Here is a 16,054-nt window from a genome sequence, read left to right on the forward strand (position 1 = left end):
CCCCTAAACACACTTAAAGGAACATTTTATTTTATAGATGATATAGTCCCAAAATGTTTTGTATATCAGCAATCAAGTTTTAAAGATTCGGTTAGTATTCACACCCCTTCAGTTTTTCCACATTTCATTAAGTTACAGCCTTATTCTAAAATGGATTCAATAGTTTTTTTTCCTCATCAAGCTACACACAATACCCCATAATGACAAGCAAAAACAGGTTTTTAGAATTGTTTGCAAAGTTATACAAATACATTTTTTTACATAAGTATTCAGACCCTTTACTCAGTACTTTGTTGAAGCATCTTTGGCAGTGTTTACAGCCTCGAGTCTTCTTGGGTATGAAGCTACACGCTTGGCACACCTGTATTTGAGGAGGTACTCCCATTCTTCTCTGCAGATCCTCTCAAGCTCTGTCAGGTTGGATGGGGAGCGTCACTGCAGAGCTAATATCAAGTCTCTCCAGAGATTCTGATCGGGTTCAAGTCCAGGCTCTGACTGGGCCACTCAAGGACATTCAGAGACTTGTCCCAAAGCCACTCCACTTGGCTGTGTACTTAGGGTCGTTGTCCTGTTGAAAAGTGAACCTTTGCCCCAGTCTGAGGTCTTGAGCACTCTGGAGCAGGTTTTCATCAAGGATCGCTCTGTACTTTGCTCCATTCATCTTTCTCATGATTCTGACTAGTCTCCCAGTCCCTGCCACTGAAAACATCCCCACAGCATGATGATGCTGCCATGACCATGTTTAACCGTAGGGATGGTATTGGCCAGGTGATGAGCGGTGCCTGGTTTCCTCTAGACATGATCCTTGGCATTCAGTCTAAAGAGTTCAATCTTGGTTTCCATGGTCTGAGAGTCCTTTAGGTGCCATTTGGCAAACTCCAAGCTGGCTGTCATGTGCCTTTTACTAAGGAATGGCTTCCATCTGGTCACTCTCCCATAAATGCCTGATTGGTAGAGTGCTGCAGAGATGGTTGTCCTTCCGGAAGGTTCTCCCATCTGCACAGAGGAACTCTGGAGCTCTGTCAGAGTGAACAATGGGTTCTTGGTCACCTCCCTGACCAAGGCCCTTCTCCCCAGGCGACCAGCTCTAGGAAGAGTCTTGGTGGTTCCAAACGAATTCCATTTTAGAATGATGGAGGTCACTCTGTTCTTAGGGACCTTGTTTATTTTAATTTTAATTTAACTGGGTAAGTCAGTTAAGAACAAATTCTTATTTACAATGATGGCCTACACCGGCCCAACCCGGACGACGCTGGGACAATTGTGCGCTGCCCTATGGGAGTCCCAATCACAGTTGGTTGTGATACAGCCTGCATTTGAACCAGGATCTGGTGACGCCTCAAGCACTGAGCTGCAGTGCCTTAGACCGCTGCGCCACTCGGGAGCCCAATGCTGCAGAAATGTTTTTGTACACTTCCTGAATTCTGTGGCTAGACACAGTCCTTTCTCTGAGCTCTAAGGACAATTTCTTCGACCTCATGGCTTGTTTTTTGCTCTGATATGCACTGTCAACTGTAGGTTCTTTATATAGACAGGTGTGTGCCGTTCCAAATCATGGCCAATCAATTGAATTTACCACAGGAGGACTCCAAGTTGTAAAACATCTCACGGCTGATCAAAGAAACCGGATGCAGGTGTAGGTGACCAAATTCTTATTTTCCACCATAATTTGCAAATAAATTCATTACAAATCCTACAATGTGATTTTCTGGAATTGTTTTATTTATTCTGTCTGTCATAGTTGGAGTGTACCTATGATGAAAATTACAGGCCTCTCATCTTTTTAAGTGGGAGACGTTATAATTTTGCACGTCCTATTTTTCAGTTTTTGATTGTTAAAACAGTTTGAAATATCCAATAAATGTCGTTCCACTTCATGATTGTGTCCCACTTGTTGTTGATTCTTCACAAAAAAATACAGTTTTATATCTTTATGTTTGAAGCCTGAAATGTGGCAAAAGGTCGCAAAGTTCAAGGGGGCCGAATACTTTCGCACGGCACTGTATATATATATATAGAGAGAGAGAGAGACCACATAGCGCAATATGAGTGCATCAACCACCTTTATTGATATGTTCTTACATGTTCCACCACCTACACTCCACAGTCAGAAAGAATTTGTTCAGTACAAAGCATAGGGTGTTCTAGGTGACCGTAGTCTTCCCCAGAGACCTTCATTAAGTACAGTATATTCAATATTTCTCTCTACCCACCTTCATTCCAGCTGGTTTTTTTGTTAGTTGAAAAGTGGTCACTTTGTTTTGTTAGTTCATGAACAGTGCATTATAGATATGTGTGTAATATTTTTTGTTAGTTGAGAAGTGGTCACATTGTTTTGTTAGTTCATGAACAGTGCATTATAGATATGTGTGTAATATTTTTTGTTAGTTGAGAAGTGGTCACATTGTTTTGTTAGTTCATGAACAGTGCATTATAGATATGTGTGTAATATGTTTTGTTAGTTGAGAAGTGGTCACATTGTTTTGTTAGTTCATGAACAGTGCATTATAGATATGTGTGTAATATGTTTTGTTAGTTGAGAAGTGGTCACATTGTTTTGTTAGTTCATGAACAGTGCATTATAGATATGTGTGTAATATTTTTTGTTAGTTGAGAAGTGGTCACATTGTTTTGTTAGTTCATGAACAGTGCATTATAGATATGTGTGTAATATTGCCAACAGCAATAACAGTGACAGAAACATGGAAAACTAAGCACACATTATCACAGCTGTAACCTATGAATATTGAATTTTGTCTACAAAACACACTACTGCTTTAATAAACACAGCGTTAATTCAAAGGTACAAATAAAAGTTGTTGCTTGAAAGGAGTGACATTAGATTTTTAGTTGAAGAAAAAGTTGAAAAGGTTGATGGGGTCATAATAGAAAAATCTTACTCTATTAATAATGTATTTTATTCAAATTTGTTTTGTTAACACTGAATATAACAATGTTTAACTAACGCTGAATATAACAATGTCTAACTAACGCTGAGTATAACAATGTCTAACTAACGCTGAGTATAACAATGTCTAACTTTGGTTCAAATCTTGCATTTCTGGCCATGATTTCAGTTTATTTCAACATTGGCCGTTACTCCTTCATACTCCTTCTAAAGCTCTCGATATTGTGAACTTTGAATTAAGGGGGTGGTCATATTGTATGGCCCTCACCCTCCCCTCCCCCCAGCCGGACATCAGACAGACACCACTACAGCGTAGTTTCTGTGCCTACCTTCATTTTGGATGGAGGGAGCAAAACGGAGGGGGAGAAACATCAACATAGTCACCCCATACACTCCCGGGAGGGTGACACCAATGCACCGACAGAGAGAGAGAGGGTGGAGGCTACCTTCCTTGATGTCATACTATCCCTTTGGGTACATCTCAAATACCATCCTATTCCCCATATCGTAATAGGTTTAGGCTTAGCATTCTTCTACCAGACCCAATGTATATCTCCATCCCTCTCTATCAAGTGTGGCTTTACAGTACCGGAGCAATACTAGTTGGTAAGATGGTATGAGCGCTTTGCCCCGGTGTTGGTCTCACAGATGTTAATACGAGGCCTATAAGCAAGATAACTTTCACAGAGCCATGGCCCTGCTTACAGCTGCTCTCAGCTTCAGGTTTCAACACCCGGGGATCAGGCTGACATCACTGGCAGAGGCTGCTGTCAGTCAGTGGGGGGCAAGCGTCACTGTCAGGTCTCCCTGATGTGATTGTTGGAGTCGCCCATCAGTCCCTGTCACTGTCAGGAGGCGGGCAGCGCCTCATCACAGTGTCAGAGCCCGATTGGCTCGTTGCGCACCCCATTGCCAAACAGCCCCCGTCAGTGTCAGCATCAGCTGACCTTGGAGGAGGGACTTATATCAGACCCCTCCTTCAAATGTCAGCTGAGCTCTGCCTTTCACCTGGCCCTCCCCTTCACTCAGGGCCTCTGCATAATATGCCCTTCCTGCGCCTCCTTGGGCTGCTGACCCATATGCTCCTGACCAACATGCAATTGGCCATGGGCCTGGCCATGGTGGAGCACCTCAGCGCCATTTTGGTGCTGCTGCTGCTCCACCCCATGGCCACGACCGTGTTCGCGCCCCACCTCACTCTCGCCATGGTGACCGTGACCATGGCTTTTGCCATGGTGACCGTGCCCATTGCCATGGTGATGATGTCCGCGTCCACCGTGAGGTGTATCCCCTCCAGTGACTGGCTTCTCTTCTCCCTCAGGCTTTACCTCTACCATCCTGTTGCACTCTGCTGGGATCTCTGTGTTCTGTGTGTGAGAGAGGAGGATGGGTGTTGGATGGTTTGTCATAGAACTAATTCCCACATACAAACACATACATACCGAGTGTGTGTGTGTGTGTGTGAGTGTGTACCTCATACGTGCAGTCCCCACAGATGCGTTGGCAGTAGGTCTCCTTAATGGCGTTCTCTACATAGGGAGTACCCAGGATGGAAAAGGGGAGGAAGATATGGTGGGTCAGACGACCACACCTGAGAGAGAAAGAGAGAGAGAGAGAGAGAGAGAACATTTACATGATCAATTACACATCTTAGAATCAGCTATTAAAGACTAGCAGAACACACTGGGTTCTTCAATTACATTAAATGAACTACAGGACAAAATACAAAACCTCCAATCCAAAAAGGTCTGTGGTGTTTATGGTATCCTAAATAAAATGATAAAATATGCAGACTACAAATTCTTAGTGGCTATACTTAAACTCTTTAACATGATCCTCAGCTCTGGCATCTTCCCCAATATTTGGAACCAACTAATGATCACCCCAATCCACAAAAGTGGAGACAAAATTGACCCCAATAACTACCGTGGCATATGCGTCAACAGCAACCTTGGGAAAATCCCCTGGATCATCATTAACAGACCTGCTCCCTGACAGTGAATCTCAGTAGGACAAAAAATATCGGTGTTCCAAAAAAGGTCCAGATGCTAGAACCACAAATACAAATTCCATCTAGAGACCGATGACCTAGAGCACACAACAAACTATACATTCCTTGGCCTTAACATCAGCACCACAGGTCACTTCCACAAAGCTGTGAATGATTTGAGAGACAAGGCAAGAAGGGCCTTCTATGACATCAAAAGGATCATAAAACTCCAGTTAGGATCTGGCAAAAAATACTTGAATCAGTTATAGAACCCATTGTCCTTTATGGTTGTGAGGTCTGGTGTCCGCTCACCAACCAAGAATTCACAAAATTGGACAAATACCAAATTGAGACTTCATGCATAATTCTACAAAAACCTCCTCCGTGTACAATGTAAAACACCAATAACACATTAGAGCAGAATTAGGAGGATACCCGCTAATTAGCTGTTAATTCTACAACCACCTTAACGGAAGCAATTCCCAAACCTTCCATAATAAAGCCATCACCTACAGAGAGATTAACCTAGAGAAGAGTCCCCTAAGCAAGCTGGTCCTGGGGCTCTGTTCACAAACACAAACAGACCCCACAGAGCCCCAGGACAGCAACACAATTAGACTCAACCAAATCATTTGAAAACTAAAAGATCATTATTTGACACATTGGAAAGAATTTACTAAAAAACTGAGCAAACTGGAATGCTATTTGGCCCTAATCAGAGAGTACACAGTTGGATAATAACTGAGTGGCTGACCCAAAATTAAGGAAAGCTTTGACTATGTACAGACTCAGTGAGCGTTGCCTTGCTATTGAGAGTTGCCACCGTAGGAAGACCTGGCTCTCGAGAGAAGACAGGCACTGCCCACAAAATGAGATGGAAACTGAGCTGCACTTCCTAACTTCCTGCCAAATGTATGGCCATATTAGAGACACATATTTCCCTCAGATTACACAGACCCACAAAGAAATAGAAAATAAACTAAGTGAAATACCATAGTGTGCTATCACATCAGCAAGTTGTGTGACCTGTTGCCACAAGAAAAGGGCAAACTACTGTTAATACAACCCATATTTATGTTTATTTATTTTCCCCTTTTTACGTCAACTATTTTCAGTGTTACAACACTGTATATGGCCATAATATAACATCTGAAATGCCTCTATATTTTTGAATCTTTTGTGAGTGTAATGTTTACTGTTCATTTCTGATGGTTTATTTCACTTTTGTAAAACCCCTTGACCTTTCCACAGTTTGTTGTGTTTCAGCCTGACTTTAAAATAGATTAAATGTAAATGTTATGTCACTGGCCTACACACAATACCCTATAATGTGAAAGTGGAATTATGTTTTTAGAAATTGTTAAAGTATTCAGCCCATTTGTTATAGCATGCCTAAATAAGTTCAGGAGTATAAATGTGGTTAACAAGTCACATAATAAGTTGCATTGACTGGCTCTGTGTGCAATAATAGTGTTTAACGTGATTTTTTAATGACTACCTCTCATCTCTGTACCCCACACATACAATTGTAAGGTCCCTCAGTCGAGCAGTGAATTTCAAACAAAGATTCAATCATAAAGAGCAGCAAGATTTTCCAATGCCTCGCAAAGAAGGTTGGTAAATGCAAAACAAAATAAGACATTGAATATCCCTTTGAGCATGGTGAAGTTATTAATTACACTTTTGATGATGTATAAATACACCCAGTCACTACAAAAACTCAGTTGCTGGAGAGGAAGGAAACCGCTCAGGATTTTCACCATGAAGCCAATGGTGACTTTAAAATAGTTACAGAGTTTAATGGCTGTGATAGGAGAAACCTGAGGATGGATCAACAATATTGTAGTTACTCCACAATTCTAATCTAATACATAACTGAGTACCACTCATCATATTTTCAAGCACAGTGGTGGCTGCATCATGTTATGGGTATTATTGTAATTGTTAAGAACTGGGCAGTTTTTCAGGATAAAAAATAAATGGAATGGAGCTAAGCACAGGCAAAATCCTAGAGGAAAACCTGGTTTAGTCTGCATTCCAAAGAACACTAGGAGATACATTTACATTTCCCAGAAAGACACAGCTGTAATCGCTGCCAAAGGTGCTTCTACAAAGTATTGACTCAAGGTTGAGAATTTTATATTTCATTTTTAATACATTTGCAAACATTTCAAAAACATGTTTTCACTTTGTTGTTATGGGGTATCGTGTGTAGATGGGTGAGAGAAAACAATGAATTTAATACATTTAGAATGTCGAATAGCACAACAACATGTGGAATAAATCAAGGGGTATGAATATTTTCTGAAGGCACTGTATTTCACTTGCTTTGGCAATGTAAACATACAGTTTCCCATGCATATAAAGCCCTTTGAATTTAATTGAGAGAGAGAGAGAGAGAGATACTTTAATGATTACACAGCAGCATGCTGTAGGAAAAAGAGGTATGTATATGAGATATATGATACTGTATAAGACAAGATACTGTGTGTGAAAGAGAGAGAGGAACAGACATAATGCTGAGCAGTGTTTTGTATTTCTGAGCAGACCGAGCGCAGGCAGGCAGGAAGACAGACAGACAAGGGACAGACAGAAAGACAAACAGACAAGAGACAGATGGGCGGACAGACAGACAAACAGAGAAAGAGACAGAGAGACAAACAGAGAAAGAGACAGACAGACAGACAGACAGACAGACAGACAGACAGACAGACAGACAGACAGACAGACAGACAGACAGACAGACAGACAGACAGACAGACAGACAGACAGACAGACAGACAGACAGACAGACAGACAGACAGACAGAGAGACAGAGAGACAGACAGACAGACAGACAGACAGACAGACAGACAGACAGACAGACAGACAGATTTGATTTGATTTGAGAGAGAGAGAGACAGCGAGACCACAGTAAGGAGCTGACCTGTCATAGATGAGGACGTCATCCTTCTTTCCAGCCAGGGCCTGCCACACGTCATCCTGTTTGGGTACCTGTTTGTACAATATGATGTTCTCAGACAGTTTCTGGCTCAGCAAGGTGTGAAGGTGCTGGGCCTGCTCCCCCTGGTGGTTCACCACCATATAGGTCACATTGTCCAGACCCTGGCCCTCCAGCTTCAGGCGCAGCTCATCCAATCTGCTCATAGGAACACAAGGAAGTGAAAAGTGAGGATATGGAGAGATGGCCAAAAATAAATCATGTTATAACAAAATAAAGAACGGGCATTCTATAAAGAGATGTGCTGCTGACAACCGGAAAAGTGTCAATTGTAAAGATTCTTTAAAAAAAACACACTCCATTAGGGGTAGGAAAGTGGCTAAGGGAATGGAACAGAGCCCTATCTAGTCCACTTACAAGGATGCCTGCACCAAGCAGAACGATCAGCTGGCCTGGAGGAGGGCCACCACCGTGACCTGGCCCATAACCCCCTTCATTGGCTCCACCTCCCCAATGCTCCAACCAGGTGGTGGCTTACAGCGGGTCCCCTCCCCCTCACTCTCTGCTCCGCCCCCAGGGAGCAGGCAGAGAGCCAGGAGCAGGCTGAGCCCCGCCTTCATCACGGTGCCTTGCAGCAGGCTCGATCTGCTGAGTGTGTGTGAGTAGAAGAGAGAGACTGAGAGGGAGAGAGAAAGAAGCAGGACTCAGGTTAGAGTCAGCTCAGGTAACGAAGATTTGAACAGTGTCCCTTTCCTGTGTCAACACTAGAGAGAAAGAAGCAGGACTCAGGTTAGAGTCAGCTCAGGTAACGAAGATTTGAACAGTGTCCCTTTCCTGTGTCAACACTAGAGAGAAAGCTCAAGCTGACAATCTCAGAGAAGAGAGGGGGATGTTCCCTATGTACAAATGTTGGGTCCAAATCTTCCTATATTACTTCTCTTTCTCTGAAAGGAACTGATTTATTAGGTCTTTTCAATGGCAGGTAAAGGAGCAATCTGCAGTTGCTGCATCCATTTTTGGACTCATAAATTAATTATATGTACCCATTGATTCTTGAAGAATATATATATATATTTTTTGTTGTTGTAATTTAGCAGATGCTCTTACCCAGAGCGACTTACATTAGTGAGTGCACAATATTTTGGTACTGGTCCTTACGAATGCCTTGTGAGCTTAGTTCAACTGTCGTAGCCCATCAGAACCCAAAATATAAGCTTGTTTTACACCAATGTTTGTACATAAAGTCAATGTTAACAAACACTGTATAGCCACAAACATGGTTAAAACTATTTTCATATTATGGATGGTCAGTTCTTGCATCCATAGCTCTGTCTATGAATTTGAGAGTGGTTACATTTCTCCAGTCCCATCCCTCAGCTTATTACAGGTGGCGATGAGACGCTCTGTTATTGTTTCAACAGCGGATTGCCCCTTTAACGGAGACAAAGAACGGAAGACTAAATGAGTGATTCGAATATAAGGTCATTCTTTCTGATGTTTTACACTCTAGCCTTTAATTATAGGGATATCATGTTGTTGTTGTTGTTTTTATTCTATTGCACAACCAAAGGCAAACTGATGAACAACAGAAAAAGAAAGATTTGGAGACGGGTGGGTAAATGCACAAAGTTCTCTCTCTTTCTCTGCATATTAATGCTATAGAAACACTTAATTGTAAACCAACTGGAAATTATTAAATATATGCCGCACGGAGCATCAAAAAACAACGGGTTTTTTAAATAGCAAAACACTATCTCAATTTGTTCATATCGTGCATCACAGGTTATATACCGAAGGAAAACATATAGAGATGTAGGCTGTTCTCTGTGTTATCAGAATGCACAACAAGTTACAAAATAATTCTGCAGTCACTTACCCTCTGTTAAAATGTCCCTCCTTAGTCAGCTCAGCTCTGTCTAGCAGTAGCTTTTGGAACAACAACAACTCCCTCTGCTCCCCCCTTTTATACTCGCACTGTTATTTTCCTGAAAGGAAGACAAAGTTCATGATGGGGTTCTGTGCAGATGCACTTCTGCACATCTGTGTGAGAGAGAGAGAGAGAGAGAGAGAGAGAGAGAGAGAGAGAGAGACAGACAGACAGACAGACAGAGAGAGAGAGAGAGAGTGAGTGAGAGTGAGAGAGAGAGAGAGAGAGAGAGAGAGAGAGAAGGGGAGTACACAGATCTTGAGAGTAACATGGAAAGTAACAGTGAACTTTTAACCATCACTATTGCTTGGTAATTGTTTGTCATGTCTGTGCGCACTAGGCTTGCAAATCAAAATGTCCCTATATCTATATCTGCATGCAGATCATATGACTACCTCTGTCTCATTCCTTTGCCTGAAAAAGTGAAGCCTGCCACAGAATGGTTAAAGAACAGAACATTTTAACAGCCTGTTTTTCTCTGAAGGGGAGAAGTGAAAAAGGAATAGTGAAGAAATGGGGTGAGGGGAGGGAGAGGAAGTGGGGGTTGGCCAGTGTCCAGCATGTTATGCAAGTCAGCACAAATACAGTATATCACCTGATTGCCGAACTGAACAATTGGACACAAAACAGATAAATCTAACAAAAAGGAGAGAGAGCTTGCATGTATGGACTTGCAACCCATGAAGGCAATACTGTGTTGTAAAGTTGAACAGAAAAATGCACGAAAAAATCCCAAAGTTGTTCCATGTACTGTCTTGCAGCATGGTATGAAAATCCCAAAGTTGTTCCATGTACTGTCTTGCAGCATGGTATGAAAATCCCAAAGTTGTTCCATGTACTGTCTTGCAGCATGGTATGAAAATTCCAATCTTCTACAAAGAGGGTTTAACTGCCAATGGCTTATCTCTGGGGTTCCATTTCAAGGGCACAGAGAAATAAAAGTCAATGTTCCAAAGACATCATAAAAAAATACAAGGATGCAATGAACTCTTGGGAAACACAGAGCTTAAGTCCTTAAGCAGCAAATTGGTTCACATTCAGTATGGATCTAGGCCAGCTTATGAAACAGTGATCACTAAGGGGGCAGAAGTCAGCTAGCTAGAAGATAGGACCACAGCAAGTCAATGACATAAGACTTGGTTGAACTCTTCTACCTATTATGGCAGTAGGTACCATAGGACAAGGTTTATCCACAGGTAAGATTACAGTACAGGTGTAATTGGGTATAAGTTGAAAGACAATCAAGATTGTATCAAAAAAACTATCATTGGCCCATTTAGATGACACAACGATGGTATTTATTTTAATTGGTCCACACACAGATCTGTAGAACAGTCCACTGGGCAAAAAATGGTTGAATCAATATTTTTCCACTTCATTTCGGACACAAAAATCAATGTGATGAAGTTAAATCAATGCGGAAAACAAATTGGATTTGCAAAACCTCATCAACGTAAGAGCATTTAGTCTTTTAACCTTAATCCAACAAAATGCTCAGTCAGTAATTTTTACTATTAGTTTACACTTGTTCTCTTATGAAGCATGTGACAATTAAAATGTAATTTGAATGGTATTGGTCAAGATTTCATTTAAAACTGAGGGGTACACTTAATGCATTGTGAAATCTGTTGTGAAATGTATTTTAATGTTTAAAAGTGTTATTATAATATATATATATATATTACTGCCTTATTTTTTGCTGGATCCCAGGAAGAGTATCTGATGCATTGGCAGCAACTAATGGAGATCCAAAACAAATACAAGTAGGAAATAGGCCTACTACAAAGTAGGATCAATGGGTTAGTCAGCAAACTTTGATAAACAAACAGAAATAACTACAGGTTTTCTGGTTCATTAGGACAGCTTAACTAAGATATGTGTTTTTGGTTGTTGGGTCAATCAGTCCATGCCTATTCAAGCTTATCTTTTCAAAACAAATGCAAGTTATTTCAAAATATTTAGGCAAGTTAATTGGCTAAGTCATTGATCTTGTTTTGTAGTATACCCCTCTGATGCACCTTGATATTGTTATGCTGCACATGGTTTGTGGATAATTGCATTCTCAACCTCTTCAAGTTGCATTTCGCTACACCCGCAACAACATCTGCTAAATATGTGCATGTGACCAATAAAATAGTTTGGATGTCTTCACTATTATTCTACATTGTAGAAAATAGTAAAAATAAACAAAAACCCTTGAATGAGTAGGAAGTGAAGACATCAAAACTATGAAATAACACATATGGATGACAGCTTTGCTTGATGACAGCTTTGCACACTCTTGGCATTCTCTCAACCATCTTCATGAGGTAGTCATCTGGAATGCATTTCAATTTACAGGTATGCCTTGTTAAAAGTTCATTTGTGGAATTTCTTTCCTTCTTTAATGTATTTGAGCTAATCAGTTGTGTTGTGAGGGGTGGTATACAGAAGATAGCCCTATTTGGTAAAAGACCAAGTCCATATTATGGCAAGAACAGCTCAAATAAGCAAAGAGAAATGACAGTCCATCATTACTTTAAGACATGAAGGTCAGTCAATCCGGAAAATTTCAAGAACTTTGAATGTTTCTTCAAGTGCAGTCGCAAAAACCTTCAAGCGCTATAAAGAAACTGGCTCTCATGAGGACCGCCACAGGAAACGGAACCCCAAAGTTACCTCTGCTGCAGAGGATACGGTCATTAGAGTTACCAGCCTCAGAAATTGCAGCCCAAATAAATGCTTCACAGAGTTCAAGCAACAGACACATCTCAAAATCAACTGTTCAGAAGAGAATGTGTGAATGAGGCCTTCATGGTCGAATTGCTGCAAAGAAACCATTACTAAAGGAACCCAATAAGAAGACGAGACTTGCTTGGGCCAAGGAATAGGAGCAATGGACATTACACCAGTGGAAATCTGTCCTTTGGTCTGATGAGTCCAAATTTGCAATGTTTTCTTCCAACAGCTATGTCTTTATGAGACGCAGAGTAGGTGAACAGATGATCTCCACATGTGTGGTTCCCACCATGAAGCATGGAGGAGGAGGTGTGATGGTGCTTTTCTGGTGACACTGTCTGTGATTTATTTTGAATTCAAGGCAACTTAACCAGCATGGCTACCACAGCATTCTGCAGTGATAGACCATCCCATCTGGTTTGTGCTTAGTGGGACTATCATTTATTTTTCAACAGGACAATGACCAAAAACACACCTCCAGGCTGTGTAAGGGCTATTTGACCAAGAAGGAGAGTGATGGAGTGCTGCATCAGATGACCTGGCCTCCACAATCAACCGACCTCAACCCAATTGAGATGGTTTGGGATGAGTTGTACCACAGAGTCAAGGAAAAGCAGCCAACAAGTGCTCAGCATATGTGGAATCTCCTTCAAGACAGTTGGAAAAGCATTCCAGGTGAAGCTGGTTGAGAGAATGTCAAGAGTGTGCAAAACTGTCATCAAGGCAAAGGATGGCTACTTTGAAGAAATTAAAATATAAAATATATTTAGATTAGTTTAAAACATTTTTGGTTACTACATGATTCCATGTGTGTTATTTCATAGTTTTGATGTCTTCACTATTATTCTACATGTAGAAAATAGTAAAAATAAAGAAAAATTGTGGAATGAGTAGGTGTGTCCATACTTTTGACTGGTATATAACAATTCATTACTATTTTGATATTGATCACTGCACTTTTGGGTTGAGCTTGCAAGTTAAGCACTTCAATGTAATTGTGCATGTGACAAAGAAACTTGAACTTGAACTGAACTCAATGATACTATCTTAAGCGTAAATGATTAACTTAGAAAATTGTCTTGTCTGCAAATTCAAAAGGTAAATGTTGACAACGGCAGATTACAAATGCTGTGTAGGCTAATTTGAAAACCTTTGAGACAAGTTGTTCCATTGCAGACAAGTAATATATTCTATGTGAAATAGGCAGAAAGGCAGACCACACAAAATTGATAATAGTTCTATTTTATTTTCTTCTAGATTTGTTAACCCGGAAGTACCTTCTTGCTAAATTTGGTCAGCTTCCTTATCAGAATTTGTCCATGAGAGATTAGTTGATTCTAGTCCTTTCTAAAGATCTCACCAGCTTGTAGTCCTAAAAACTGGAAATGATTTACCTCTGCTTAGTTCAGCCATTCCTACGGGTAAAACGAATGGGGAAAGAAAACGGTTTGGGGATAAACACGGAAAATAAGGTGTGAGGTTAACACATGCATAGGAGATCTTCTACGTTTTGTTCTCTGAGATAACATCAGTCAGTTAACATGACCTTAATGAATGATGAAGCCTTTATGTGCTTTATGTGCTTTTTGTGTTTACATTTATCCTTCAAAATTCACAAAATGTAACGTTAGCTGATGAAGATTATCTCATAGAACAAAACGTTTACGATCTCCCTAGCCTGCGTTTACCAAATCAAATCAATGTTACCAGAAAGAGTTGACCAAATAAACTAAAGTAAAAAATCATAAAAAGTAGCACAATGAAATAACAATAATGAGGCCACATACAGGCGGTACCGGTACCGAGTCAATGTGCGGGGTTACAGATTAGTCGAGGTCATTTGTTCATGTAGATATGGGTAATGTGACTATGCACCGATAATAAGCAGCAGTGTAAAAACAAATGGGGGGGTGTCAATGTAAATAGTCTGATTGGCCATTTAATTCATTGTTCAGCAGTCTTGTGACTTGGGGGTAGAAGCTGTTAAGTAGCCTTTTATTTTCCTTGACTTGGCGCTCCGGTACTGCTTGCCTTGCGGTAGCAGAGAAAATAGTCTATGACTTGGGTGGCTGAAGTATTTGACCATTTTTTGGTCTTTCCTCTGACACTGCCTAGTATAGAGGTCCTGGATGGCAGGAAGCTTGGTCCCAGTGATGTACTGAGCCTTACGCATTACCCTCTATAGCGCCTTATGGTCAGATGCCAAGCAGTTGCCATACCAGGCAGTGATGCAACCGGGGGAAAGGTGTTTTCGTGCCCTCTTCACGACTGTCTTGGTGTGTTTGGACGATGGTAGTTTGTTGGTGATGTACACACCAAGGAACTTGAAACTCTCCACCCGCTCCACTACAGCCCCGTTGATGTTAATGGGGGCCTGTTCGGCCAGCCTTTTCCTGTAGTCCACTTTCAGCTCCTTTGTTTTGCTCACAATGAGGCAGAGGTTGTTGTCCTGGTATCACACTGCCAGGTCTCTGACCTCCTCCCTACAGGCTGTCTCATCGTTGTCGGTATTCAGGCCTACCACTGTAGTGTCGTCAGCAAACTTAAGGATTGTGTTGGAGTCGTGTTTGGCCACGCAGTCGTGGGTGAACAGGGAACACAGGAGGGGACTAAGCATGTATCCCTGAGGGGCCCCAGTGTTGAGAATCAGCATGGCAGATGTGTTGTTGCCTACCATTACCACCTGGGGTGCAGCCCGTCAGGAAGTCCAGGATGCAGTTGCAGAGGGTGGTGTTTAGTCCCAGGGTCCTTAGCTTAGTGATGAGCTTTGTGGGCACTATGGTGTTGACGGCTGAGCTCTAGTCAATGAATAGTATTCTCATATAGGTGTTCCTTTTGTCCAGGTGGGAAAGGGCAATATGGAGTACGATTGCATCATCTGTGGATCTGTTGGGGCGGTATGCGAATTGCAGTGGGTCGAGGTTATCCAGGATGATGCTGTTGATGTGAGCCATGACCAGCCTTTCAAAGCACTTCATGGCTATAAACGTGAATGCTATGGGGCAGTAATCACTTAGGCAGGTTACCGTCGCTTTCTTGGACACAGGGACAATGGTGGTCTGCTTGAAACATGTAGGTATTACAGACTCCGTCAGGGAGAGGTTGAAAATGTCAGTGAAGACATTTGACACTTCCGTATTAAGCGAGTCACTGGTACTTCCTGCTTTAGTTTTTACTTGTAAGCAGGAATCAGGAGGATAGAATTATGGTCAGATTTTCCAAATGGAGGGTGAGGAAGAGCTTTGTATGCATCTCTGTGTGTGGAGTAAAAGTGCTGTAGAGTTTTTTTCCTCTGCGGTTACACATGTGACATGCTGGTAGAAATAAGGTAAAACAGATCCGCCCTTTTTTTTCATTTTTCGCCTGAAATGACATACCCAAATCGAACTGCCTGTAGCTCAGGCCCTGAAGCAAGGATATGCATTTTCTTGATACCATTTGAAAGGAAACACTTTCAAGTTTGTGGAAATGTGAAAGGAATGTAGGAGACTATAACACATTAGATCTGGTAAAAGATAATACATATGAAAAAAAACAAAAAAATTGTTTTTGTACCATCATCTTTGAAAT

The 16,054-nt window shown here is 41.4% G+C and overlaps 1 pseudogene; it reads right to left on the reverse strand.

Moving 5' to 3' along the window:
* Window positions 1–2,044: 2,044 nt before the first annotated feature.
* On the reverse strand, window positions 2,045–10,265 carry LOC109896159 (selenoprotein Pa-like; annotated as a pseudogene).
* Between the last annotated feature and the right edge of the window lie 5,789 nt (window positions 10,266–16,054).

The sequence above is a fragment of the Oncorhynchus kisutch genome, linkage group LG8, assembly GCF_002021735.2.
Source record: "Oncorhynchus kisutch isolate 150728-3 linkage group LG8, Okis_V2, whole genome shotgun sequence".
In the NCBI taxonomy this organism is placed as follows: Eukaryota; Metazoa; Chordata; class Actinopteri; order Salmoniformes; family Salmonidae; genus Oncorhynchus; species Oncorhynchus kisutch.